This window comes from Pleurodeles waltl, chromosome 10, assembly GCF_031143425.1.
Source record: "Pleurodeles waltl isolate 20211129_DDA chromosome 10, aPleWal1.hap1.20221129, whole genome shotgun sequence".
NCBI classification, from domain to species: Eukaryota; Metazoa; Chordata; class Amphibia; order Caudata; family Salamandridae; genus Pleurodeles; species Pleurodeles waltl.
Window position 1 is genome coordinate 552101526 of NC_090449.1, and position 26939 is coordinate 552128464.

Below are 26939 nucleotides of genomic sequence, written 5' to 3' on the forward strand. Positions count from 1 at the left end.
CATAATTCCATTTTTTTTAATGCCAGCCTTTTGGCGTTAAGACCGCCACTTCTCCGCCATCCGCCAGGGTTGCAATGCGGGCCTAAGTGATGTGCCCAGAATGACAGGATATTGAGCCGATGTTGAGGACCAACCCTGGTTTCCCAGCAGCCAAGTCAGCAGCTCTGGTTGTTACGCCACATGTTCTCCCCTTTCATTTAAGGGGGCTTTGGGTCACATCCTAAGAGTACGGAACCGTAGCTCTTCCAATTAAAATGGATAATTTAAAACAATAAAACATGATTTTGTCTCAAGCTGTAGCTCTCTTTCCATTTAAGGAGTGGTGGTTCTCCTCTTCTTTCTAGGGGGGTGGAATATATATACTCCCCTTTAAGGGATGATATGGTATACACTCCTCTTCTCACCTGTTTACGGTTCGCTTTCCCTGCACCTCTCTTGTTGTTATTAATCTAAGCCTCATTTGAGCTGGAAATATCATTACACTACTTTTCCCATCACCCTCTTGCTCCAAATTTTGGAGTTCTTTCTAACTCTTGGGATCGATCTGAGGCCAGTCTACCAGTCTGCACCAATATTCTCTCAGTGTACCCCTGCCAGAAGCTCTGAGGGGGCTCAGGTGGGGATTTGCTTCCAGGCCATGCACCGGTGTCGCAGCAGACAGTCCTGTTCAGAGACACAGCCCCCTGGCAACTCCTTTGCCTGTCCATGAAACAGGGTGTGAGGGTGAGTAGAAACGCAGTAGTTTTACTGCTTCTCTCTAGGTTTTCAACACTATACAAATTTAGACACTGAAAGGCTGCCTCATCATTAATTATGTAGCGCTGCATGGTTTTGTTATGTCATTCTGGTTAGAGCGCTGATTGGGCACACAGGTTACTTGGTTAATGAACCTGTTGTAAAAGCTTGTGCAATGTCAAAGTCACAGGTTCGTACACAAGCGGGGCTGAGTTTGCTTTACCTCATTCAGAAGTTGGTATCTTTCCGTTGGTCTATAGCAACACAAGAGTGCAGCCTAGCAGATTATAGTTCTGCCATCTGTTTATTCAATAAAATGTCCACGTCTGTTTTCATGTGGGTCAGGTCATGGGATTTAGGTGCATATTAATTATTGGTTTGTACAGTTTTAGTGTCAAATATTTTGCTGCTGACACAGTGCATAGCTAACTCCACTTAGACCCTTCTAGCATCAAAATATAGGAGTTAGCATCATATTGTGGATGCAGCAAACTCCCTTGCACTCATTAGATGCAGGGTAGGCGTTCCTGTCCCAATATGACGCTAACCCCCTAACGCCTTATTTATACTGCAGCACAAAAATGACGCACATGGAGTAGGCGGACCCAAATAATGGCGCTAAGCCTCCTTAGAGCCATTATTTAATGCCTGGGTCTGACCAGGCGTTAGGGGATCTAAGGACCAATTTTGATTGCTAAACACCATGAAAAAGGCCCACAGATGCCCACCCCAAGCCCCAGCAACACCCCCACCCACACCAGAGGGACACCATAGTATGGGGGTCCCCCATGTTGGGTAAGTACAGGTGAGTATTATTATTATTTTTTTTTACTGTGCCATTTTGGGCACCTGACATGGGGAACCCTGCCTGGCACTGGATGTTATGGCCTTGCCCAGGGGACACTAGTCCCCTGGGCTGGCCACTGAGGTGATGGGCTTACTAAGACAGGAGTCATTTTTGGGTGCTAGTGCATCAGTAAATGACGCTAGGCTGGTTAGCAGCATATTTATTGCCGATAACCAGCCTAGCGTAATTTCTGACCCACTAGCACCTTCTCCCCTCCTGGCTAGCGTCTTTTTCATAGACTCTAGCCTGTTCCTAGTGCCAGTGTGTGCCATTCCAAAAATATGGCGCCCGGCTGGAACTATGGGATGGCGTTAGCAGGCCCAAATGATTTTGACTCAAAAAAAGAGTTAACCCAGTTTTGTGTCATAATCCATAAATGTGAGCCTTAATTTTGTAGAAAATATGCCTTTCTTCCAAAGGTTGCATAAGAAGTCAGACTTTTTCTCACAGTGTACTTACGTTCGTGTGATTTTACCTTTCTCAGACATTGCTTCCTTCCCTTCGATATGAGAAAAAAAATTAATACTGGGCACCCAGTTTGAACATTCTCAAAATAGTCGTGCACAGTTGCAGTAACACTTAAAAAAATAAGCTTTGCCTCTTTCATGAAAAGGTCAACCTTTTGGTACCTTTTGCAGCACATTAGAGGATTTTATCAAAGAGTATGATATACAAGTTCACTTCTGTCTACTTCAAGACATGAAAAAAATATAAACAAGCATTGTCCTAGCCAATAGGCTTCGCCTATGCAATATCTATTGGCTTTGTCAATGTTTTTAGACATGTTGCAGAGCAATGGGCATGCTGCTGTGTAATATTGCTTAGAGTTAAGAGAAAAAAAGCTGAATGACGCGGTTAGCACTGGCCATGTCATATCGTTTTTTTTTTTAACTTTAACCCAAGTTGCACAGCAGCTTGCACTGTGCAACATGTCTAAAAACAGTGACAAAGCCAATAAATGGATCTTGCACAGCAGAAACCTATTGGTTTTGACTATGCTCGGATAGCACAATGAGTACAACACCTTCAGTTGGAAGCAAAATTTGACAATTGGTACTGTGCTATGGGTTCTCGTGATTATTCGGGCAATGAACGTGTTGTTGTGCTTAGCTAAACCCATTGGTTTTAAGTATCTGACAATGTCACTTATGTCATACTTGTATACCTCCCTATGAATTTGTAAGAGTAGACCCTTATATTCCACGAGAGACACACAATGTTTACTCACTCATCTACTCACTTATTTCCACATCTATCCCCTCAACCATAGTACTCACATATCCACTATGGCCCAACACAGTCCACTTCATAGAACAGGCCAATCGCAATAATCATACTTACATCCCTTTCACCATCTATATCAATGAAACTGAGTGCTTCATTTATCACAGAAACGTGGCTTATGGTCACTACCACAACATCTTCGATGTCCTTTTTTCCTTTAGGATAACACATTCAATACATTTATAGCTTGTACAAGACAGAAGGTGACCATGTAGATAGGACAAAGTATATATACATTCTTCATCTAGACAATCACCTAGTGAACCCAGAACGGTCCACCGCCAGTAAAAAACTCCAGATCTCAAAACCAAAGACTCTAAAAATCTCAACAATATTTTCCTTGTGGATTTCACCTATGTTGCAACCACTGTCACCATGAAAGAAGAACACTGCAGCCTCCTGAACAAAACAGACATCGCATGATACATTTTATTCAAGATCAGCATTCAAGGCAAAACACTTGGGCTCATATTTAAGAAAAAGTGGCACATCAGAGCTGATGTGCCAGTTTTTCTTTGCCTTCCTACCAGCATCTAACGACACCATGGTTGTGCAGTATTTATAATACTATGGCTGTCGTTAGCACAATAGCATCAACATTTTTGACGCTATTGTGGTGCTTTGCTACACTAGCATCAAAACTGTTGACACTAGTGTAGCAAAGTGCAAGGAGGGCCATAGATTTCTATGGAGTGTCATTTTAACTCCTTCTCTGAGCAGACATTAAAAATGACGCTGAAATCTGTTAAATATCACTACACTATTTTTGCTGGCCTCCTAGCGCCAGAATGCCCCCTTGCATACCTTATGACTGCCACAGGCATAATGTGGCGCAAGGGATTACAAAGTGGCGCAATGAATGCATTGCGCCACTTTGTAAATATAGCGTGGGGAAAAAGCTACTTTAGTGCCGCCTTAACATAAAAAAAAATTATGCTAAGGTGGCCTAGGGTCTCTTAAATATGCCCCTTGATCTCATGTTTTCCTCCACACCCACACTTAGCTGTCATTCACCACAACCCCTGGTTTAGCTCGACCACACTTCCACCCTCCAGGGTCTCGTCATTACAGACTAAGACATCACTGGCACCTAAGGTCCTTCACACAAAAGTTCCACTTATTTTGGGGTTACCCCAATGACACTCTACAGTAAGATGCCATCACAATAGCCATATAACCAGTCACTTCCACTGATGTCAGCTATATACTGAACGCCCTTAACCACAAACGTAGAGCCATAAACATTTAAGAAAGTGTGACTCAATGCAGGGCAACAGCCAAAAATACTGCACTGCACTGTGTGACATGGAGGGAGCAGGAAAGTGCCATATTTACAGAAAAATTGCACTCTTCTCTTCCTTGAGCTGGTGCAGAATTTTGCTGCCGAGAGTTACGCACGCACCTTTTGCCCCATAGTGCAAGGGTGTGTGTGTGTGTGAATCTAATATAGGTTTTGTACTGGAAGGGTTCCCTTCTAGTACCAAAGACTATGCCTAGACAAATGTCCTACTTTGTATTTAAAGTCAGAAAAGACAGGGAAAAAAACCATTTCATTCAATGCCTGTTTTCAAGTGGTGATAATGTTTGACAATAAACATTATATACTGTTGTTAGTAGATAGGGTTTGGCTTCAAAAAGCATGGTGGTTTCGTGTGAACGCCCATCTAATAACCATGTAATGCTCCCTAGATGCTAAGTAATGTGAAGCCGTGCTTCGCGCTGCTTTCTGTTACCTTCAGACAATTGCGCTGGAAAGTAAATGACAAACAAAAACACTTTGCAATGTTTTGCCTCATTTCTCTGATATAAACACAGCATAAAATGTTTGTAATTGTGGCCCCTAATGTCATTGTACATGCTCATGGAGTCCTGTTTTACAAAATCCAAACTCCTAAAACCCTGGTCTGTCCAATGATTTGCAGACAGCAAAAGCAGCATCTGAAGGAAAGAGAAGTGGCAAAGATCATGCTGCTAGTGGAGGTGTTTTAATAAAAAGTATTAATGAGTGTTCATGTATTCTGAGTAATGGATTTGTGTAGAAAATATAACAAAGTAGAAAAATAATGCATGCATTTGAAAATGTGATCACGATGAGTGGTCGCCAATGTTCACGAAGTGTACTTACTAAAAGTTTATTAATATGAAATGTTGAGTATATGTTTGACTAATATAGCAATGTGTCATATAAAGGTTTATGCATTATGTATTACCTTTATTAATTGCAGAACTTAACTAAGCGAAGGTCTTAGCCTAGTTGCCCGGCCTCATGTCAAGCTGTATTTCTTAACGTTTAATAAAATGGCTGTCCTAGAGAGTTAAACTGTAATTTTCCACTGTAGTTTAAACGTGCTTGTAGCTGAAACCCTTTCTCATGAGAACCTATGCTAGAAGATGATGTTCTTGCTAAATGTAACAATATGTATGTAATGTGTGTGGAGACTGACTTTCTCAGGAGGAGAACAATGGAGACACTGACTGGAGTAGAAGCTGCAACAATATTGTTACCTGACGAGCCGGATGATGAGGGCATTGCAGAAAAAAACAGTCAGCGACCTGTGAACGGAGTAGTAGTAGAATTCATAGATTAAGTTTTAGTTTTATTGGACAAAGTGTGACAACAGGGATTTGAGAAGTAGTTTTAGTGAATTTAACTTAACGGCCCAGCACTGAGGAGAAGACAGCATTCTGTCTTTAGCCATTTGCCATTTGCCTTGAGCCCATTCTTGCCCATTATCCGTCTTGACAAGAGACGTGCTTAACCCTATTGCTTAAAGACTTTGCGTTTTCTGAACTTTGATGCTGTATCCTAATGCCTTGCTGATCGACTGATGTCCTGATGACGAAGACTATCTTAGCTTGCTGACCCAACTGAGGAGACGTATTATTGTACCCATGTGTTTGTTATGCCTATTTGCTTTTTCGTCCTAGGTACCAACCGCATTGTTTGATAGAGCCATAGTTAGATGTTTTCCAAATTTGTGTTACTAAATTGTTTTGCATGAAGCCTAATATGCTGGTGCTAATTTGGTGCTAGTTAAGGTTTCCTTACTCTGCTAATAGGGAATGTTTGATTGATTTCTCTGCTGAATCTAAATGTATGTGATCTCATTTTGCGCAATTGTTCTTGTTATCAATTTAAACCATAACCTAGGAAGGTGTAATAGTTCAACCTTTGATTAGATTACGTTTCTTCCATCGCTTTGGACAGCCAGTGTTTCTGTATGTGTATCAATTGATTTTGAGATTCACTTACGTGACTTTAGCATTGTTAATATAGGGAAATAGAATATTCTAACTTTTACTACAAGGTTTGATTATTCATGACTGAAAGGTCATGGTGTGTGAAAATTCACTTCACTGATTATTAATGTCATTGATTATTGTTGATTATTGATATTGCTGATTGATTATTGATCTGTATGTACTGGAGATTTGGTGGGATCATATTAATTGCGAGTCCAAAGGTTTATCGACATTTTGGCATCCCCTTGTAAGTTTACTTATTAAGGTCCGACGCGCTAACAATAGCACCAGGAATGTTTCTGTCTCAAGGCTCTGAAAAGACTTTACTGTACATGCTTAAAAGTGGTAAAGCTAAAGCCACCTACCACCCTAACATTATCAATGTATCAGTCCTACATTAGATCCCCCAATACACATGTTGCGGGGATGAGGGCCCGACAGCCCCTGCAGATGTGCCCTCCACACAATTTTTATTTTGTCTCTTAAAATTACCCAGTCTTTTTGTCAATAGTTTGTGTGGCCACAGATCCCAAATGACCCCTCATACTGAAAACCTGTGCTGTTCTCCAACATACATTTATTTCACACTAAAATCATCCATTGATTCCCAGTCAGTATTCTCACCCACTTCCTACCCTATGAACAAATTGTATTTATTTCCAGCCATTTACATGTGTAGGCGTGCAGCTTCTTGAAGCAAGAGAGGTGTCTACTGTTCTCCTTGTGTAAAACTGATCTATAGGCTGGAGGCAGATATGGGCCCTTTTCATTTATTAATGTTTATGTGCTTGTAATGTTCCCGAACATTATGAACAGAACGTTTTGCAATATTTACCACACTCACCCTAACATGGGAACACAGTAAATGCTTCTTAAACACTTTAGGTGCAGCTGTCCTTAGGGGTTACCCACAGCTATTGACAAATATTTATTTTGTAGGAACTCCACTTGCAGGATGGTGCGTGAATGCTGCACAATAGTGCAAGCCCAACCCCAACTTCTTCTTATGCTGTCTCTGTTACTAGGCTGTCTGTATGAAACATACAAGGTTTCCTCCAATAGCCCCCCCCCAAGAAGCTGTACCTAGTCAACTGTATGTAGGAAGTTACAACTGTGATGAATCCAGGCATATCCAGACTCCTCTCCAAGGAGGGAAACACAGCCCAAACCTGATTTGCAGGACCCTTTGAACTAGAAGGAACCACTTATTCTGATGAGCAGCACGTCACGTCAACTGCCAGGACCTACCTGAAGTTTCCATCCAGCTTTTAAAATACATACAGATATGTATTTTTTTAAACACGTTTTTATTGTTTTTTATCAACTATGGTCCAGTGAACATATACAGTATCAAAAATACATATTCAAACAGGAAAGACTCCAATTACATCCCTAAAAAACATCTCATCGGACAACTAGTCACTACATCTAGGGCACACCTCACATGCTTTTCCATATGGCTAATGTCCTTTGATTATTCCGTCCCTCTTCACAGGTGTTCATTTGTTTTTCACTATTCGTGTCATAGATTCTCATGTAGTAGAAATATTTCTGTCTCCCTCAATTTTGATAAGGCAAACTCTGCTCATACACCACTTTTTCAGCTCACATACCCCAGTCCATTCCAATTGCCATACCCTTTTGGTCAACATATGCAAAGATCCCCATTGCCTAGAAATGTATCCCTTGGCAATAACAAGACCCAAATTACAGATCAAGAGTTTATTTTCCCTCAGGAAATCTGCATACCTTGGAATTCCCACAAACACGAACTGAGGTATGAGAAGGACAGGGGCGTAGGAGACAATAGATTTCTGGGGGGGGCAGCAACAGCCTTGAGGGAATTCTCAATTGACCCTATACAAATCACCCATTGTTTGCGAAATGCAGGCTCCGATAAATGTACACAATCATAGTTTGGACATGAAATAGGGAGAAAAGAAGGCATGTTGTCAGTTTGAAGGTATGTTTTATTGTTATTTACATTCACAAAGTATTTTGACCAAATGTGAAAAAAATGTTGATTAACCTTGCATCTTCATGCACCAAGCAAATAAAGGTAGGAGGGAGAAAAGGAAGAACACACCTTTAGTGCCCCGCACCGAACATGCTTCTCACCTCATGCAAATTGAAACCGCACTAGAGATATCAAAAGCGATCAGGTACAATAATTGTAAACTATGCTCTGAAACCGTAGTTCTAATAAAACTTTTGCTCCTCTGTGCGATCTTGGGCAGTTCGGCTCCACATCAGTCAAAACTGGGAGCATTTACACTGAAAAAGCTCTTGGTGTTACAGACTATTGAATACATGGAATTCTGTGAACCCTGTATAAACGGCAGTCATTAATTTCTATATTATCAGCTACTTCTGATGCATCAAGTCACCGATTATGAAGAAAAGACATCAGAACTCGACTATTATAAGGTCATTACAGTCTTGTTTTGACTTGCATTCTGCCAGAGCCAGCAGCCAAGGAGAAAGGCAGGGCAGGTCATGGAACATAATTAAAGCAGCTGTTTAAAGTAACAAATGGAAAGATGTTTTTCTTTCTTCTGCTGTATTTTGATAGCTTAAAATTACATAAGCTACGCACTAAGACAGTGATTCCCAACTGTTTGACTCCTGAGGACCTCCGCTGAATCACTACTGGAAGCCGGGGGCCCTCAAGCAAATTATATAATTTAAACTCAAACATTAAAACAGTAATTAGCAAAATATACACAAGCAAGTTCACACCAAACAAATACTCAAATTACTAAAGATCTAATTATTTTATATTGATAAAATATCCAAGATTCAAAAAACGTTATGGGAAGGTTGGCACTGCATCTCAGGTGACTAACTTTTCCATTTTTGGTCTTATTTAGGAAAGCTGAATCTTCAGGTCAGATTCTACATTTCCCAAGCGAGTTCTGTCATAATTTTTTAGGTGCGTAAGATCTGAAAAGGCATTTTGACATAAATATGTGGTGGGGAAAGGAAGTAAACCATAAGGGCTTTGCATCTCCCCATAGCCTCTCTGTCACATGTAATTCATTTGTTTAATAGCACCTCTCATACCAGTGTAAGGTGTTGGAGCACATAAAATATTGTTCTTTGCATGATACACATTCTGTGCAGCAGGCATATTAACCATCTATGTTACCTTAGATGAGTTAAAACTGCCACTAGACAAAATCCCTACCTCTCTCCCACAGGTACATTAATCACCAGAGTTATCTTGGTGCTTTTATTTTTGCCCGAAAGCCTCTGGTGACTGCTAAGAAACGGGGGTAGAGAGGCAGGGGAATGAGAAATAAAAAAGAACACTTAATCTATGTATGTCTGCAGTCTCTCCTCCGTCCTCTTCTCTTCCTGAATCCCGGCAGCACCAAACCACACTGGCTCCCAGACTCCCCTAAGCCAATCAAAATGCTGTTACGAGCATTACAGCAGCGTCGTGATTGGTCTGAGCAGCCTGGTTCAGCACTCAGACAGGGAGTGGAAGCCTGTTCATGTTCTCCACCTGGCTGTGCAATACAGCCGGGTGGGGAAATACTAAGTACCCATGTCTGTTTGGCCTGCCCAAGCGGCCGGCTAAACCATCATGCGCACTTATGGTTCACATTCTACTCCTCCTCGATGTGACACTTGCAGTACTGTTAGAACTGCTGCACAAAGAAAGGAATACATATAAAAATACATTTTTCTAGATGCCCCAGTTGGAGAAGTGCCTTTCTCCTGGCCCAGATTTGCAGATTCCCTGGGAATGTGTCACGGACCCTTGGGGGACCTCAGACCACAGGTTGGGAACTGCTGCACTAGGGTTTTAAGTGGCGTGTGGGTAAGTCGATGGTGTGGTATTATATGGGTTATTGTACCCCTTAGCACAGATGATAAGGATACTGCAAGTCATCTTGGAGTTCCATACTTTTAAACAAGCATTGGCAAAGCCAATAGGTCTCACCTATGTAGAGCTATTGGCTTTGCTAGCATGTTTTGGCCATGTTGTAAACTGGCATGGCTGCTTGTCAGCGTGGCTATAAGTTAATGGAATAAATGACAATGGCATGTCATAAAGTGTTGTCGATTGTTGTAGCATAGAGTGTTGAGGAGTGAGTAGAGTGTTGTAGAGTGGAGTAGCGTCATAGTGGAGTAGAGGGGAGAGGAATAAAAAAGAGTGCAGTGGCATAGAGTGGAGTAAAGTAATGTGGAGTGTCATAGAGAGAGTTGAATAGGGTGTCATTGAGTGTAGTACATTGTGGTATAGTGCAGTGGCATGGAGTGTCAGAGTGGAGTGGAGTAGAGTATCGTAGCTTGAAGTGGAATAGAATGTCATGGAGTGGTATAGAGTGGAGTAGTATGTCATAGAATAGAGTGGAGTAAAGTGGCATGGAGTGGTGTAGAGGCAATTGTGTATAGAGTTGCAGAATGGAGTAAAGTGTTGTATATTGGCACAGAGTGGAGTAAAGTTTAATGGAATAAAGTGTCGGAATGGAGTGTGATGTCGTAGAGTGAAGTGTAGTAGAGTGATCTAGAGTGAAGTGGTGTAGAGTAGATTGACATTGAGTGCATTGGTTTTTAGTAAAGTGGTGTATAGTGCATTGGTGTAGTGGGCACTGGTTTAGAGTAGAGTGTACTGTTCAAGTGGTGCAGAGTAGAGACGCAGAGTGGAGTTGGACGGCATAGATTACAGTGGCACAGAGTGCAGGGGTGCAGAGTGCTGTGTCTAGGGTGATGTGGTGCATAGTAGAGTGGAGTGCTGCAAGATAGAGTGGTGCAGAGTGCAGTGTTGCAGCATCCAGGGGTGTAGAGTGTAGTGGCATAGATTGCATTGGTAAAGAGTGCAGTAGCTGCACATTTCATTCACCAACATTTGAGGTTTGTTGTGTGGTAGATAAAAATAGCGTCCTCAAGCCTTCCTCCACCACACCCCCAGTAGCTAGCATGATTGTCATATAAGTTCTCTCACTATGAAGTCAGAGAAAGAAAAATAAATGCCAAGCTCCATGGGAGGACAGAGCCTGTTATTTAACCTTGCTCTTTGAATGCACAGAAAGTGAGACAAGATGAGAAAAATATTTAAAGGCCTGTTTACAGACATCGAACACTGGTGTAAGTATACAGTATACAAGAGATGCTCTACTGTAGAGCCAAACTCAAGCGGACAGCCTAAATCAAATATAGCTAGCAAATAGAAACCAAGCAAATGTAAGTTGCAAAGCCAAAGGTAAGCAATGGATGGAATACATTCCCAGTGAAGTTTTCCAAATGTCCTCTAAATGACTTTAGCAATCTAGACAGCTTCGATCTAATGAATTCAGCCTTCAGCCAAGTTCCTAAATATTTTTATGGAACTCCTCTGTGACGGCGACAGTCAAACTGTATCTTGCTAACTAGGGCCCTTTACACACGCTCTTATGGGCCTGGACTGCTGTATTGTCCTGTAACATTATGAAATGTGTGCAGATTTATGCAAATGCATTGATACGAACACAGTATTTCTGATGCGATGCCTTGGTTGGCTATCACGAGGGCCACTGGAATTATGCGATTGTGCGCTGTAGTATTTTTCGCATAGTCATGGATTTGCTGCATTTGCCACAAAATCTGTCATCTGCTGCATAATGTGCAGATTTAAACAAAAATGGTTAAAAAGTTACTAAAAGCGCAGCAACATGTGTTGGTGCACAGTGCAGGGCCCCTTTGCAAATGTTGACTGCTAAACATTCTTTTGCTTGTTGCTATATTTAGGTGTGAAGCTGGTACTAATGAGGTACAACCTAAGCCCAGAGAGTGTTAACAATTGTAACACTGACAAAATTATGAAATACTATCACAAAATGTGTCATATTAGGTCGCACAATTTGCCTCTTCTGCCTGCATAACTTAGTCAACACTGCCACATAATTTGGCCCTCCCCTGCTAAATAATTCTAGTGACCCTATCACCACTGTATCCTCATGTAACTATTATTCTTTATTTGCCAATTTTTCTGTCTCTACTCATAAAAATAGAAAATTAATTAAAAAAATATATAATACAAGTCAAAAGAGAATGTTAAACACAGAAAAGATAGTATACTTCAATATGCTTAAGTATGTGACACTAAACCCGGGGTAGGGGTTGGGGTTCTGGGGTGTTTGGTTGGTGACGTTTATCAACATTTGAATTTTGCTTCAGCAGTGCAGGCGTTTGGGCGATACGGTCCAGGTGTACTCTCCTTGTCTTCTCAAGGTTGAGGGGGAGGTCAGGGGTGGAGATCCAGAGGGAGGGATGGAGGTTCACCACCGGTATGGGTCGACAGATTAATATGTTGACATGGAATGTCAGGGGATTGAAGAGGTATACCACGTGTTACAGGGTACACTCATTTCTGAGGAGACAGAAGGTGCATATTGCCTTTGTTCAGGAAACGCACATGACTGAGGAGGAAGCACAAAAATTATCCAACAAATGGGGGGGTCAGATGTTCTCATCCTCATACTCCTCCTATGCAAGGGGCGTAACCATATCGGTGGCTCTGGGGGTCCCATTCACCCATGTGTACAGTGAAGTAGATGTCGAGGGTAGGTACGTTCTTGTCGAGGGCATGTTGGATGGATCCCCCATCATTATCCTTAACACTTATGCACCCAACACAGATGAACACTCCTTTTATGCCAGAGAGATCTTGGGGAAGGGTGTGGATGGCCCTACTGTGTAGGCTGGAGATCATAACTGTATATTGAATAGGGAAATAGACTGTCTCCCGCTAAGGCTAGGAACTAAACTTTTGATGGTGAAATCCCTAACAGAAGTTATGAGTAATTTAGGATTATGGGATGGATGGAGGGAGCTGCACCCTTAGGGCAGGGAGTACAGTTGCCACTCCAAAACACATAACATGTATAGTCGGCTCAATCGGTTTCTTCTGGGCGGACTGAATAGCACAGATGTCTTGAATGTCACACACTTGGGTAGGTTCTTATCTGATCACCAGTGCTGATGCACCTGCAGTGGGGGGCTGATACTGCTGGCTCAGTACGTACCTGGTGCATGCCTGCGGAGTTCCTGACTGATGCGGGGTGTCGGGTCAAGGTGGGGGAGGCCATTAGAGGCCATATAGACTTGAACTGGAACATGATGATGTCTAGGGGTATTAAGTAGAAGGCTTTGAAGGCAGTTGTGTGGGGGGTCTGCATAGGTACTGCATGCGGGGTACTTAGACAAATGGAGCAGGAAATCATAAACGTGGGGGAAAAGTTAGGGGCTCTGCAGCACCAATCACCAAACACAAGAATGGTTGAAAGGGAGGAACTCAGGTTGTACAAGGAGGTTAACAGTTGTTGGGACACTCTGGGAAGGGTCACACTTAAGGCATTTAGGCAACGTCTGCACCGGGAGGGGGATAAATCTGGCAAACTATTGGCGTGGATTCTGAAACGGGAGGTAGAGGCGCCCCCCATTGTGCACACAAATGGAACACGAGTGGCGAGATGATCACTAAATGTACAGACATCCTTCGGGTGTTGATGGAGCATCTGCAGAGGGTATTGAGAGCTGGTGCGCCACCTCAGACGATGGTGTGGGGTGATTTCTGCGACGGATGCAGCTCCCGTGTTTTGAACAAGCTAGTAGGGATGTTTTGGCGGCTGCTCTTACTGTGGAGGAAGTGAGTGAGGCAATCAATGCAATGACCAAATCTAGATCTCCAGGGGGTGAGGGGTGATAGTTTTCTGATTGAGTTTTACCAGCATTCTCCTTACTCCTGTGGGAGAGGCTCCTGGCGGTGTTCGAGGAGGCCTGAGTCCGTGGCATGTTGCCAGAAACCATGCGCCAGGGCATTGTGTGCTTGATGCTTAAGCCTGGGGGGGATCCGGGGTACCCTTCTTCCTATCGCCTGCTTACCATGCTGAATAGCAATGTAAAGATATTGTGTAAGATTTTGGCTGCTCTGCTTCGTGGGGTGATTCGGAGTTTGGGCATGAAGATCAATGCAGTTTTATTCCTGGCTGCAGCACGACCTATAACTTGCATCACCTGCCACATGTTCTGCATGAAACTGAGGGTAAGGAGGACGAGATGGCACTTGTTTCATTGGACCTAGAGAAGGCCTTTGACACTATTGAGTGGGGCTATCTTTTAGAAGTGTTGCAGGGCAAGGGATTTGGCCCAGTTTTTTGCACATAGGTGAGCTTACTGTATACTGCCCCCTCTGCACCGGTTTGGGTAGGTTGAGAGCTATCAGTCTCCTGGGAGATCGGCGGAGTACTAGACAGGAATGCCCACTCTTGCTACTTCTCTTTGCCCTAGCGCTGGAACCGCTGGCGATCTGGTTCTGGGAGGAGCTAGGACCATGGGGTATCCAGGTGGGGCAGACTACACACATTGTTTCCCTCTATGCAGATGATGCACTGGTATATCTTTGGGAACCTAGTGTTTCTATGCCTATGTTGCTACAGATGTTGGGTGTATTCAGAATCTTCTCGGGTCTTAAGTTTAATAGGAAGAAGTCACTCCTGTTTCCCTTGTTGTCCCTTTATGGTGTCCCACAGGATGATTTGCAGAGTGTGGGACTCAGGTGGTTGAGAGCTTCCGGTACCTTGGCATGTGGGTCGCTAACACGGTTGCAGCGCATGAGAAACATAACGTAGAATGGGTAGTTACTGGCCTGGAGCGTTCGGTCTCGTTTTGGAACAGATTACCTCTTTCTGTAATGGGCAGGGCTGCAGTGGCAAAAATCCTGCTGCGGTGCCTTTACTTGGTTCAGAACTCCCTGTTTCCATTGCCCACTCAGCTTTTCCACCGTCTGGCTAGCTGCCTGTATTGCAGAGGGATCTTGAGGCGGAGGGTTGGTGATCCCAAATATAAGACATTATTACTATGTGGCGCACCTGCAGCACGCTGCAAAGTGTATGATGGAGTCCTACAATTGGGAGAAGAGATTGTTTGAACGAATGCTGGATGGGCAGATGTTGGCGCATCTATTGATGGCAGGTGGTCGGTCTGAGTTGGTCGTCCTCTATCTGGTCAAGACCACAGCCTGAATCTGGGAGCAGGCCGTTAAGACTGTGCTCCGATGGACCCCGTTTGACAAAGAGTTGAGGATTTGGCACCCTTTAGGGTAATGGAAAATCTGATGTCCATGGAGGGTTGGAGGTCGGGAGGCTGTGAAGTGGTTGGGAATCTATACCCCAATGGAGAGATTATCTCCTTTAATGAAGCTCAGGATACGTTTGGTCTGGGTCCTGGGCAGTTTTTCAATATGCAAAAATGGAGAGTGTGGCTTGTGAGATTTGATGTTGTTTTCCAATGGCCTCAGTGGTGCTGAATGGATTGATTAATTGGGGTGAGGGTACTCACCTGATCACCAGGTTCTTCAGGATGATCACCCGAACGTGATGAGTGTGGCACATAAGGAGTGGGAGCGTGAATTGGGTAAATACATAGAGGGCGCTGATTAGGAACTGGCATTATCACTGGTGCGAACGGTGTCATGTAATAATAGGTTTAAATTGTTGCACTTCAACTTCGTGCACAGGACATACCTCACACTTAGCTGACTAAACAGGATTGACCCGGGACGCAGGATGGGGTGTCCTAGGTGTGGCACATTGGTGCTTCCTTCCTGCATCTGGCTTGGACCTGTAGGGTTGTATTTAACTTCTGGCAGTAGGTGGTAGGCAGAGTTGAGGAGGTCACGGGATTGGGTTTGGAGGGAACGCCACTGATATGTCTTTTGGGGTTAGTACAGAAACCTCGGGCCGGAGTATCCCGTACAAGCTTGCACAATTGGCGTTGGCCAGGCGCAGGGTAGCTTTCGTGTGGATGAGTGCCCGGAGTCCTTCAATCCCCTATTGGATGTGAGATTTAATGGAATGGGGCGCGTCGGAGGAACAGCATATGCGCCTGACATGCAGGGATGAGGGGGCTCTAACAGATGTGGTGACTTGGAGCGCATTATTAGAACCGTTCACTGGATTGGAGGACCCAAGTTCTGTGGGAAGCATGGAGGATGAGGGGGGTGAGAGTACGCCTTGAACCAATTGGGCATTTGACGGGCAACTATGATGAGGTCATGTTTCTACTGTATATCATTTGTGTAATGACTGGTCTCAGGTGGATCTTTGGCAGGGGAGGTGGGCCTGCGGGTAATTCAGCCGCAGTGGTTGCCATCGTCTCTTGGCTTGCATTTATGTGAATGAGCCCTCTGGTACTGTAATATAATGATACTGCCATGTCCCAAAATAACGAGAACTGCACTGTATGCTTATTGTTGATCATGTCTTTCAAACTCAATAAAAATAGAGTTATAAAAAGAAAAGTATGTGACAATGCCAATATAACTAATAGCAGTAGGCAAACTGCTTAACATGAAAAGTGGCTTCTCCCTGTTAGCCACACTGTAATCCAACCTTTTATTACTTAGATATTGCTTAGATAAAAAACTTAGATAAAAAAACATTTGGCCCAATTCACAAAGGTAAACTTAGACATTTGGTCTACATTTTTTGGTAATTCAAAAAGGGCATTTACAAGTATTATCTTTACATCTGAACTTGGGGTGGATCTCCGTTATTTGTAAATGTTAGAAAGAGATACCCTTCTAGTCGATAAATTGTATAATGTGAATAGATAAAATCTTGCCTTCCCTGTTTCAGTAAATGTGTGATCCTAGGCAACTACAAATACTCAGGACACAAGTCCTAAAAAAAAAGAAGTGGGAGAGACTAACCAAGTTAGACAGTATGCAAGTGACAAGACAACGCATGACATTAAGGTGTGTGACATTGCACTTGACATCACAACCCATGGCCTCAAAAAAGGTTGCATCGGATCTTAACACCTCAAGACATATGTTTAGTAGGTCTATCATAAGTATATTTGCACACTTTACTATATTTAACATATGAGATTTTGCTTTGGGGTCTTCATTTTAAAATATCTTGTGGGGGCTAAGGCATCTGCTGAAGAGATCTTTGTGTGCCAGGTAAATCTCAGGGAATAATAATAATGTCTATGATGTAAAGCGCTTGGACACCCTGCATTGGATCAAGAAGCGCTGTAAAAGAAACAAAACCAAATAGTGGTATTTAAATTGTTATTTGTGTAAATACTGGGGCAGACCAACACATCTGACATTCTTACAGTACATACCTATCTCTTATATGCAGGTACTGAAAAAAATGAAAACCATGTCTCTCTGAGATACCTGTGAAGTAATAGCAAGCGGTGTGCTTTTGTTCCCTAAATAGCAGCTAGGTGTGAGGTTCCAAATAGCTTCCAGCTAGAATAATCAAACAAAAGGAGGCCTGATGGTCCCTTAATTTCAACCTTTGTAATGGGCCAGCAGAAATTTACAATCGGAAAACTTTCTTTCATGCTGCCCAGAAGCAATGAAAGCGCTTCTGAAAGTGTGTGCAGGCGCTGCTGAAAATGTCAAAATACATCGGGACCAAATGGCCCTGAAAGATAGATGTGGGAGGGGAAATGTTTTTGTCTCCTTGTCCCCCCACCCTCGTTCCCCATGTACCCCACACTCCAAAATCTTGGGGGGGGGATACATCCCCTGCACCCCCCACATTTCCTATGCCCATGGAGAAGGATTTGAAATGTCAGTATCACTCCCATTTCTCCCAATATGTTTTGCAAGTAGTCTTGGAGTTTGCTGCATCGCCAGATCGTAGGAAAAAAGTTTATTTTTCCCTTCCACACTTAACCCAGGTAGGCCTTTGGCCCAATCCATTTTGTAGAGCGTACTATCATAGTAAGCCATGTATAAGAACTTAGCTGGATCAAACACAACTGTGTGTTGATAGCTACTTCTCTGGGGTGGATCATAAGCAGTTTCCCAGTCAATATCTTCCATTGTGCACAGGCAGCTTTCCCACATGTGTCAGTCAGCAAACCACCTGGCATATACTGCCACTTTTCCCAATCCTCATAATAGAATCCAAATCTCTAGCGAGGTATAGTCAGGTAATTCAGACCAATTGACTGCCTCAGCTTGTAGAGTATGCCTGAGCTGCGTATAATTATAAACCTGTGTGTGTGATATCTTGTACTCTTTCTGCGGCCGTATAAAGGTTTTAATACTCCCCTCTTCTACATGTCACTAATTTTAGTGATTCCAATAAGGTCCCATTGTGAAAACCCTTGTAATTTGCTCTATTCTATCAAGACCCCCTCCCATACAGGTGTTTCCATTGTGACTTTGCCATTCCACCCCAAACAGACTGTCACTTTATCCCAGCCTTTTAAGGCTGTTTGTGTCTGGATTAAAAGCTTTTGCTTCTCCTTTCCCACATAGATACACTGGTGTAACAATAACCCCCACAACCACTGCGGCGTGGAGAAGCCCCTGAGCTCCAGAGGGTTCCCTCAGCACAGTACATTGTGCACCGGCTGAGGTCCCCTGGCCTGAGAGCACCTGTGTGGGTAGGGGAGGGGGCCCCTCCATGTACTTTGCACGGTGCCCCCCTCAAGTTTCATTATGTCACTGCATATATATGGTGTAGGCAGGCTGGCACTGTCATTGAATACCTCACCAGTCTCACAATGGGGACGTTTCTAGGGGCATACGTCCAGTCATTCATTGGTTGCAGCTCATATGCCCCACAATAAGCTCTTGAGTGTGGAAGCACTAATCCACAATGGCATGTAGTTGTATAGAGGGTTTTCAGTACTACTTTCAATGTACCGACATCCCAAAGCAGAGTACACTGTTCCCTATCAAGTCTGAGAAAAACCTTTCCTGACATAGGGAGGAGGGTATTCCGCATCATGTATAGATGTTTTATAAAGTGATCATTTAAAAATTGCTGCCTTTGCCATTATTGTTAATCGAAGGATTTACCACCTACGTCTGCCTTTTTGAAACTCAGTCATGGACCCCTTAACATTCCTCTCCAAGAACAAAAGAGTTCAGTAGAATTATACTGATCCTTAAATATTTAAACCCTTTGTCAGTAATATAAGAGATTTTCCTCGGTTTATTATTTACACAGCTTAGCTTCCATACTCATCAGATGGCAAGAATATTACTATTTGGTTCCACCGGAGTTCGCTAGATACAAGAGGACATCATCCACATACAGCAAGATTTTCTCACCAGCACCTCTGCCCCTACAACAACATTTTCTGTGTTATCACTTGACCTATCCCAGCACAACAGTGGCTCAAAACACAAGGCAAAAAGCAATAGGGGGACTACCCCATATACCTTGATCACTGCTTTCAGGGCCTGATACAATAGCACCACCTATGTGCAAAAGCTCGGGCCAAACCCAAATGGCTTCAGTACCTGAAAGAGATATGGCCAGTTTATTGAAACAAATGCCTTTTCTGTGTCTAATGAAAGTATTGCAAGGAGTTCCTCTGAGTTTTTGATTTTCTCCATCCAGTTATGCAGCCATCGCAAGTTTAGCATGGTGGAGCAATGAGGCATGTACCCAGTTTGGTCCTTATGAATAAGGGACGTTAGAATTCCACACAGCCTGATCACCAACATCGTAGAATTGTGGACTCGATATTCAACAACAATATTGGGCAATAAGTTTTTAGTTTTCTCTCTTTATGTATCGCACTATAACTGTGTTTTAGATCTTCAGGAAGTGTTCCTTGCTCTTGGACATCGTTGTATATTCAAAGCAAATGCAGCCCTAACAAAGATGAGAGCCTCTTACAAAATTCCACTTGTATTACATTAGGCCAGGTGTCTTATCGGGGAAACGCCCTGAAGACCGACTCCGGAACAACGAAGTCGTCGGCAATGAAAGCGGAACTACGCTTTCCTTAACCAAAACTTAGTTGTTTTGTGCCTTAACCACGCATGTGCTGAACAACGCACATGCGTGGTTAAGGCACAAACAAGGGAGTCGGCTGAGGAGGATGACGCGACGAGTCAGGTAAGTGGGGCGGGGATGGGGTTTTAGTTTTAGGGGTGGGGTGGGGAGTCAGGGTATTTTTAGTTTTAGGGGCGGGGGTGGGGGTGGGGGTGGGGGTTTGGGGTTTTAGTTTTAGGGGCTGGGGTGAGGGGTCTGGGTATTTTTCGTTTTAGGGGCAGGGGCGGGGTGGGGGGTTGGGGCTTTAGTTTTAGAGGTGGTGTGGGGGGTCGGGTATTTTTTGTTTTAGGGGCAGGGGTGGGGGGTTGGGGTTTTAGTTTTAGGGGCAGGGGTGGGGGGGTCAGGGTATTTTTAGTTTTAGGGGCGGGGTTGTGGTTTTAGTTTTAGGTGCGGGTGGGGGTATTTTTCATTTTAGGGGTGGGGGTTTGGGTTTTAGTTTTAGGGGCAGGGGTGGGGGGTCGGGTCAGGTAAGAGGGGCGGGGTGGGGGGGTCTTAGTTTTAGGGGCGGGGGCAGGGGTGGGGGTCAGGGTATTTTTAGTTTTAGGGGCGGGCGGTGGTGCGGGGGTTGGGGATTTAGTTTTAGTTTTAGGGGTTGGGTGGGGGGTCGGGGTATTTTTCATTTTAGGGGTGGGGTGGGGGGTTGCGGATTTAGTTTTAGGGGTGGGGGTCGGGGTATTTTTAGTTTTAGGGGCAGGGTTGGGGTGGTTTTAGGGGTGGGGGTTGGGGTAGTTTAGGTTTTAGGGATGGGGTGGGAGCTGGGGTTGTTTTAGGGGTGGGGATGGGGTGGTTTTAGGGGTGGGGGTTGGGGTAGTTTAGGTTTTAGGGATGGGGTGGGGGATGGGGTTGTTTTAGGGGTGGTGGTTGGGGTGGTTTTAGGTTTAAGGGGCGGTTTGGGGGGTCGGGTAATTTTAGGGGCGGAGTGGGGAAGTTGACGGGTTTAGGTTTAGGGGCAGGGTGGGGGCTCGGAGTAGTTTTAGGGGTGGGGGTTGGGGTACTTTAGGTTTCAGGGATGGGTTGGGGGTTGGGGTTGTTTTAGGTTTTGGGGGTAGGGTGGGGGTTGCGGTCATTTTAGGGAGGAGGTGGGGGTTGGGGTAGTTATAGGGGCAAGGGTGGGGGGTTGGTGTGGTTTTAGGAGGGTCGCGGTAATTTTTAGGGGTGGGGTGGGGGGCCAGGGGAGGCGCATGCTTGAACAATGCATGCCTATTACTAATGCCTTTACCAGGAATGCCTTTACAACGTAAAATCATTATTAAGGCATTCGTGGTAAAGGCATTAGTGGTAACAACAAGGTCATTGTTCCGACCTCGTTGTTCAGGTATGCGTTGTTCCGGCAGGCGTGGTTCCGACATACATTCGTCTTATCGCTTTGCATATACTTAACGGCATCAGAGAGTTCTTCAAGTAAGTTTTCATTCTAGAAACTCATGAGCTTCCTCCTTTAGGGTAGGAATATCTTGCTTATCTCGAAACTTCAATTTTCTCCAAACCTCCTAACTGTTTGGCCTTATAGATGTCATAATGATAAACTGCAAATGTTTGTGCCATTTCTAAAGTAATTGGAACTTTCTCCCCCTTTTTCATTTAGTTAATAATCATGCCCATCAGGTTTCTTCCTTCCATCGCCTGAGCCAACAAGGAAGCATCTCGCCTTGTCTCCCACCTCACTTAGCTTTCTGACTGTTGCCAGATATTGTTGGAATGCTGCTTTTTGCGCTTCACCTTGGTAATCTTTCCTCAATACCTATAGCTCCCCAGTGCATTCTGTTACTGGGGCTGCTAGCAATACCTTTTCTAACTCAGATACATTTTCTCAAGGACTCTACTTCTCTCATACTTCTTTAGTTTCTTTAGCTCTATTGTGTTTTACAGTCTGTCTCTGAGTATTATTCTATATCTTTCCCAGACTACACTCAGCATTCTCGTCAAAGTACAGCCCAGAAACTGCAAGTGATTTCAGCCAATATCTCCAGGTGTCTTAGCTCCCAGGCATTTACCCATCAACGAGGGTCTGTGTCTTTACTGTTCGCACCTATCCATAATAGCGGAGAGTAGTGATCAGAAATCCCACTTGCCAAGTATTCTGCCTCTGTGATGGGAGGGATTTATCTTGTGGGTAAGAATGTATGATCAAATCTTGAGTAGGATGTATGTGTACCAATGAACTATGGGTTTTGCCTGACTGATGGATGTTTCATTCTCCAAATGTCCATCAGAGCTCTAACATACTGGGCAGGAGTGGTGTCTGGGTGGCTCACAGGCAGCTGGAAACTTTGTCCTATCTACATCTGGTAAGATCACGTCGTTAAAGTCACTCCCTACTACATGTAAAGTTGAATCCACTTCAGGTAGGATGGGACCACATTTCTCAAAGGCTTCCCTTTTGCAGTGTTGGTGGTGCCTATATATTTATTATGATGAAGCCCTGGTTGTTCCAACCACCCCTTTCTCTTATATCACAATTGTTGGGGACAGACATTTTTTGACAATTACAAAGAGAGGGGTTTTCTTAGTGAGGATTGCTATTGCTCATGACCCTCAAGTGAAGCCCAGATGTGGTAATGGAACATATTGGCCTCCTCTCTGAAACTTACTGTCTGTTCTCATCAAGTGGGTTTCCCGGAATGATATCAAGTCAGTCACATGCCTACATATATATTGATGGACATAAAAAAGTGATTGATGTAAGCCTTAAGCAGGGTCAGGACTGATTTGCTTATGGCTGGGTCCAAACTGAGGTGGCATGATGTGCAAAATAATGATGCACTGAGATGGAGGCCCAGTGGCTGAGATGAATTCAAGCATTCTAAATGTCACTGTTTTGTATAGTTCAGATCAATACCCCAAGTAGAAAAGGTATGGCCTGATATGGACAAGTGCATACTCTGCCTTTGGAACCAAGTTATACCCAACTGATGAGCCCTAATAAGGACGAAACTGGTCTTGGGTTGCTTGTGTTCCGGTTCAGAAGGTCCTGACCTGGCAGTCTGATTGGGGGAGGGTAAACACTGATTTGCATATGGCTGATGCATGATGTAGAAAATATCAATGGTCGGGGATGTAGTTGAGTGTTTATTAGTGTCTGAGATTAATTCAAGCATTTCATCCATAACATTTTTATACTTCAGTACTTACTTATTGAGCCACTATCCCTCTCTTTATCTTGTTTCCCAGACAGTTAAAATTCCATGAGTACATTTTCAGTCTCACATAAGACCCCATAGGCATCATTGTGTGTCCTGGCTGTCCCTACGCCTGTTTCCTCAGTGTAACTTGCAGTGTTAATTTCTACCAACCCACTATCCTCCCTTTGTATTGCCCAGCTTCTAGTTAACATTATATCTCTCAACACACCTGGCCTCTTCCCCAACCCACTTTTCCACATTATGAGCTTCAAACTACTTGCATTCTCAACAACTGAAAGGCCTGTCACCATCCCCTCTAGTCCCTGAACAAATCTGTGGTTTGACTTGCCCCATCAAAACAGTTCTAATATATCAATCTATATTGTTGAAGCTTCACAAAATTGCTTGTTAGTGTGGGGTTGCATTCAGCCTATGTGGGTTGCACTCAGCACCCTTTGTCCCAGTCCCCATCTCATTTTACATGTCCCCACATGTCCTCTCTTTCCCCCAACTACTCACTGAGGAGGCCTAGCACATTATATTTCTATAGCTAGTAGGCGACTTCATTTGTTTCCTTGTTGGCCCTTAGCAGCCATTTCTGGGAGGTGCCGCATTGAAAGGCTTGATGCTGTTTTTAATAATTGTATGTTTTGACAGTTTATGCATTTATATTTTAGTGTATCCTTTGTTACCAGTAGTCATGCAGTGCAGGGGAGCCTGTGATGCATGAAGGGGGTTGCTGGACCCCAGTTTGTTGTCTTGTTTTTTTTCCCTTCGATATCCTTTTTAATCAAAGCACCCTAGCACGCTTCTCCGGCTTGATTCTGCCACGCCAAATCACCATGCCCTCTTAAGGGACCAAAAAGTACATCCGTGCTGTCTGTTCCGCTATTCCCTGTTTCCTTGTAGGCCCGTAGTGGCCATTTCTGGGAGGTGCCTGACTCCTGATCTACTAAATTTCGTCGCATTGAAAGGCTTGATGCCATTTTTTATAATTTTATGTTTTAACAGTTCATGAATTTTTATTTTAGTTTAACTTTTGTTACTAGTACTCGTGCAGGTCAGGGTAGCTTGTGCTGCATGAAGGGGATTTTGCTGGACACCAGTTTGTTTTCTTATTCTTTAGCCCATTGCTATCCTTTTTAATCAAAGTGCCGTACCGTGCTTCTCCCACTTGGTTCTGTACCCTGGCATGCCCACTCACCACACCCCTCTTAAGGTACCGAGAAGCGCATCTGTGCAGCTGATGTGCTGATAAATGCAAGCACATTTTGGTGCACTCCAATAATTCATTGCCATGCTTTCTCCTAAACACAAGGTCTCTTATAACACACAGGCCCATATTTGTGCTTTTTGTCACAAAACTGCATTGACGCAGTTTTGCGTCAATAAGTTTAGCGCTGGTTTGCGTCATTTAACAACGCCAGCCGGGTGCCGTATTTATTTCATGGCGCAAGCCGGTGCTAAACTTGGGCTAGTTTCTCAGAAGAAGACGCTAGCGGGATGGGGGTGGTGGTAGGGAAGGAGGGGACTGTGCATCACAAAATTACACTAGCCTAGTTAGAGGCAAAAAAAATGCCTCTAACCAGACTAGCGCAATTTCCTGGCGCACAACCACCAAAAACACGACTCCTGTCTTAGGAAAGACAGGAATCATGCCCACCACTCCAATGGCAAGCAAAGGGGGGCAAGTGTCCCCTGGGCATGGCCATTGCACCCTGTGCCATGCAGAGAGCACTAAGTTAGGGCCCCCAATGGCAAAAACAAAAAATACTTACCAATGCTTACCCTCCTTGCCTGGGATGGGGTCACAGATCCTATGGTGTTCCTCTGGTGTGGGTGGAGGTGTTCCTGGGGCTTGGGGAGGGCACCTGTGAACCCATTCCATGGTGTTTAACCATGGAAAGGAGTCCACAGGTCCCCTAAAGCCTGGTCTGACCCAGGCGTAAAATAATGGTGCAAAGCAGGCTTTGCACCATTATTTAGCCCCTTCCTGGTCATTTTAGCACAGAGGGGTAAAAATGGGGCAATGGGGATAGCACCATTTAGAAGGGAACGCCTACCTTGCATCTCACTGAAGCAAGCTAGGGGCACACATCCAAAAAATTGTACAAACTCCTTTATTTTGATGTTAGACATGTCTAACATCAAAATATAAATATGGAGTAAGGTTTGCGTTAAATTTGCATTAAAAAAAATGCCAGAAATTTGGAACAAACAGACTATAAATATGCCCCATAGTCAGGCATTTGCAAATCTCTCAGACTTAGTAAGACCAGATGTCTCTGACACTGCTTCTGACCCTGATTTTATTATTTCCATCTCAGAGACCTATGAGGTGAATAAAGTTGACAGAATTAATAAGCGAAGAGGAGGGATAGCAGTTGTCTTTTGGAACCACTCAAGGCCAATTTCAAGCCCCTCCCCCCTCCGAGTTGTGAGGCTCTCATGTTTAATCTAAAGATTAGCTATACCTACACTTTTAATGGCCTCCTGGTTTACCGACCACCTGGCCCAAGAGAATTATTTACCCAAACGTTATTAAATATAATTGAATCATGTATAGTGCTCCCAAGTCTCACAATTGAGGGAGACTTGCATTTTCATTTATAACAATTAGAACAGTGGTCCCCAACCTTTTGACTTCTGTGTACCCCCACTTTATCACTAATGGAACATGGGGACCACCACTCAATCATTATTAGAATCCGGGGACGCCCCACTGAGTCATTACTGGAAGCCGGGGATCCTGGCCTAAAATTGTTGATGGTTTGAAGTGCAAAACAACACACAAAAAATACAGAAACAAACATTCATCAAAAACATACACAAATAATAACACATTTTATTTAATTTGCAAATGGATATGAATAAAAAATAATTAAATGTTATCAGGAATGTTGAAGTTTTCTAAATTCAATTAAAGCCATACATCGCCCATACTATATTTGATGCACCTGCACTGCTCCCACAAATCAATCTGAGGAAAATAATTTAAATTTTAGCCTCCATTTCCAAATTCCTTGACATCTACAGTGCATTTTAATATGATCAATTGTACATTTAGCCACTTAATTGATATACACTTTATTCATCTGTTAATACTATTTAATTTTTTAAGCAGTCACAGACCCCCCTGAGGAGGCTTTCCGGACCCCCACGGGTCCTGGACCACAGGTTGGGAACCACTGAATTAGTGGATAAAGACACAAAACAACTAATTGACAACCTGATGAATTTGGATATGATACAATTGGTCAAAACACCTATTCATTAGCCAAGTCATGTGCTCGATGGTATTTTTACAAATGACCCTAATTTGTTAGTCAAGAAGGTAGTACCTCTAGCTTGGACAGATCACAGGCCTATACTTTTTAAAATAAGAATCCCAGTAATAAATTCTCCAGCTCACAAAGCACTAACGTAATTAAAACATAGCCAGTGGAATAAACTAGAAAGCACTGAACTAAATGAGTTATTGATGAAATCTTAGCCTAAATTTGAGAGTGATGTAGATGCCGATCTTGCAGCAGCTAAATTTACCGGCTCAACGATACAGCAATGACACAACTAGTTGCTCACAAAACTAAGACTAATCACAGATCTCTGCCATCTGCACCATGGTATACCCAAGAAGTTAAAATGTATAGACAGAAATGCAGAAGTCAGGAACAGCCGTTGAGAGCTATTTATAATTTTGACAAGAAAACTAGATACAAAACCATGATTTAAGACTATAAAAGAAAAGTAAATGCAGCAGCTAAGGCCAAGATCAGTATCAAACATTCTACGACCCAGACCAGTCATTATGTGACAACATAGAGGATTTCTTCCTTTCTAAAGTCAACAACATATTCAGGGATTTTACCAATCTGGCAGAAAATACTGAGATCTCAGTGA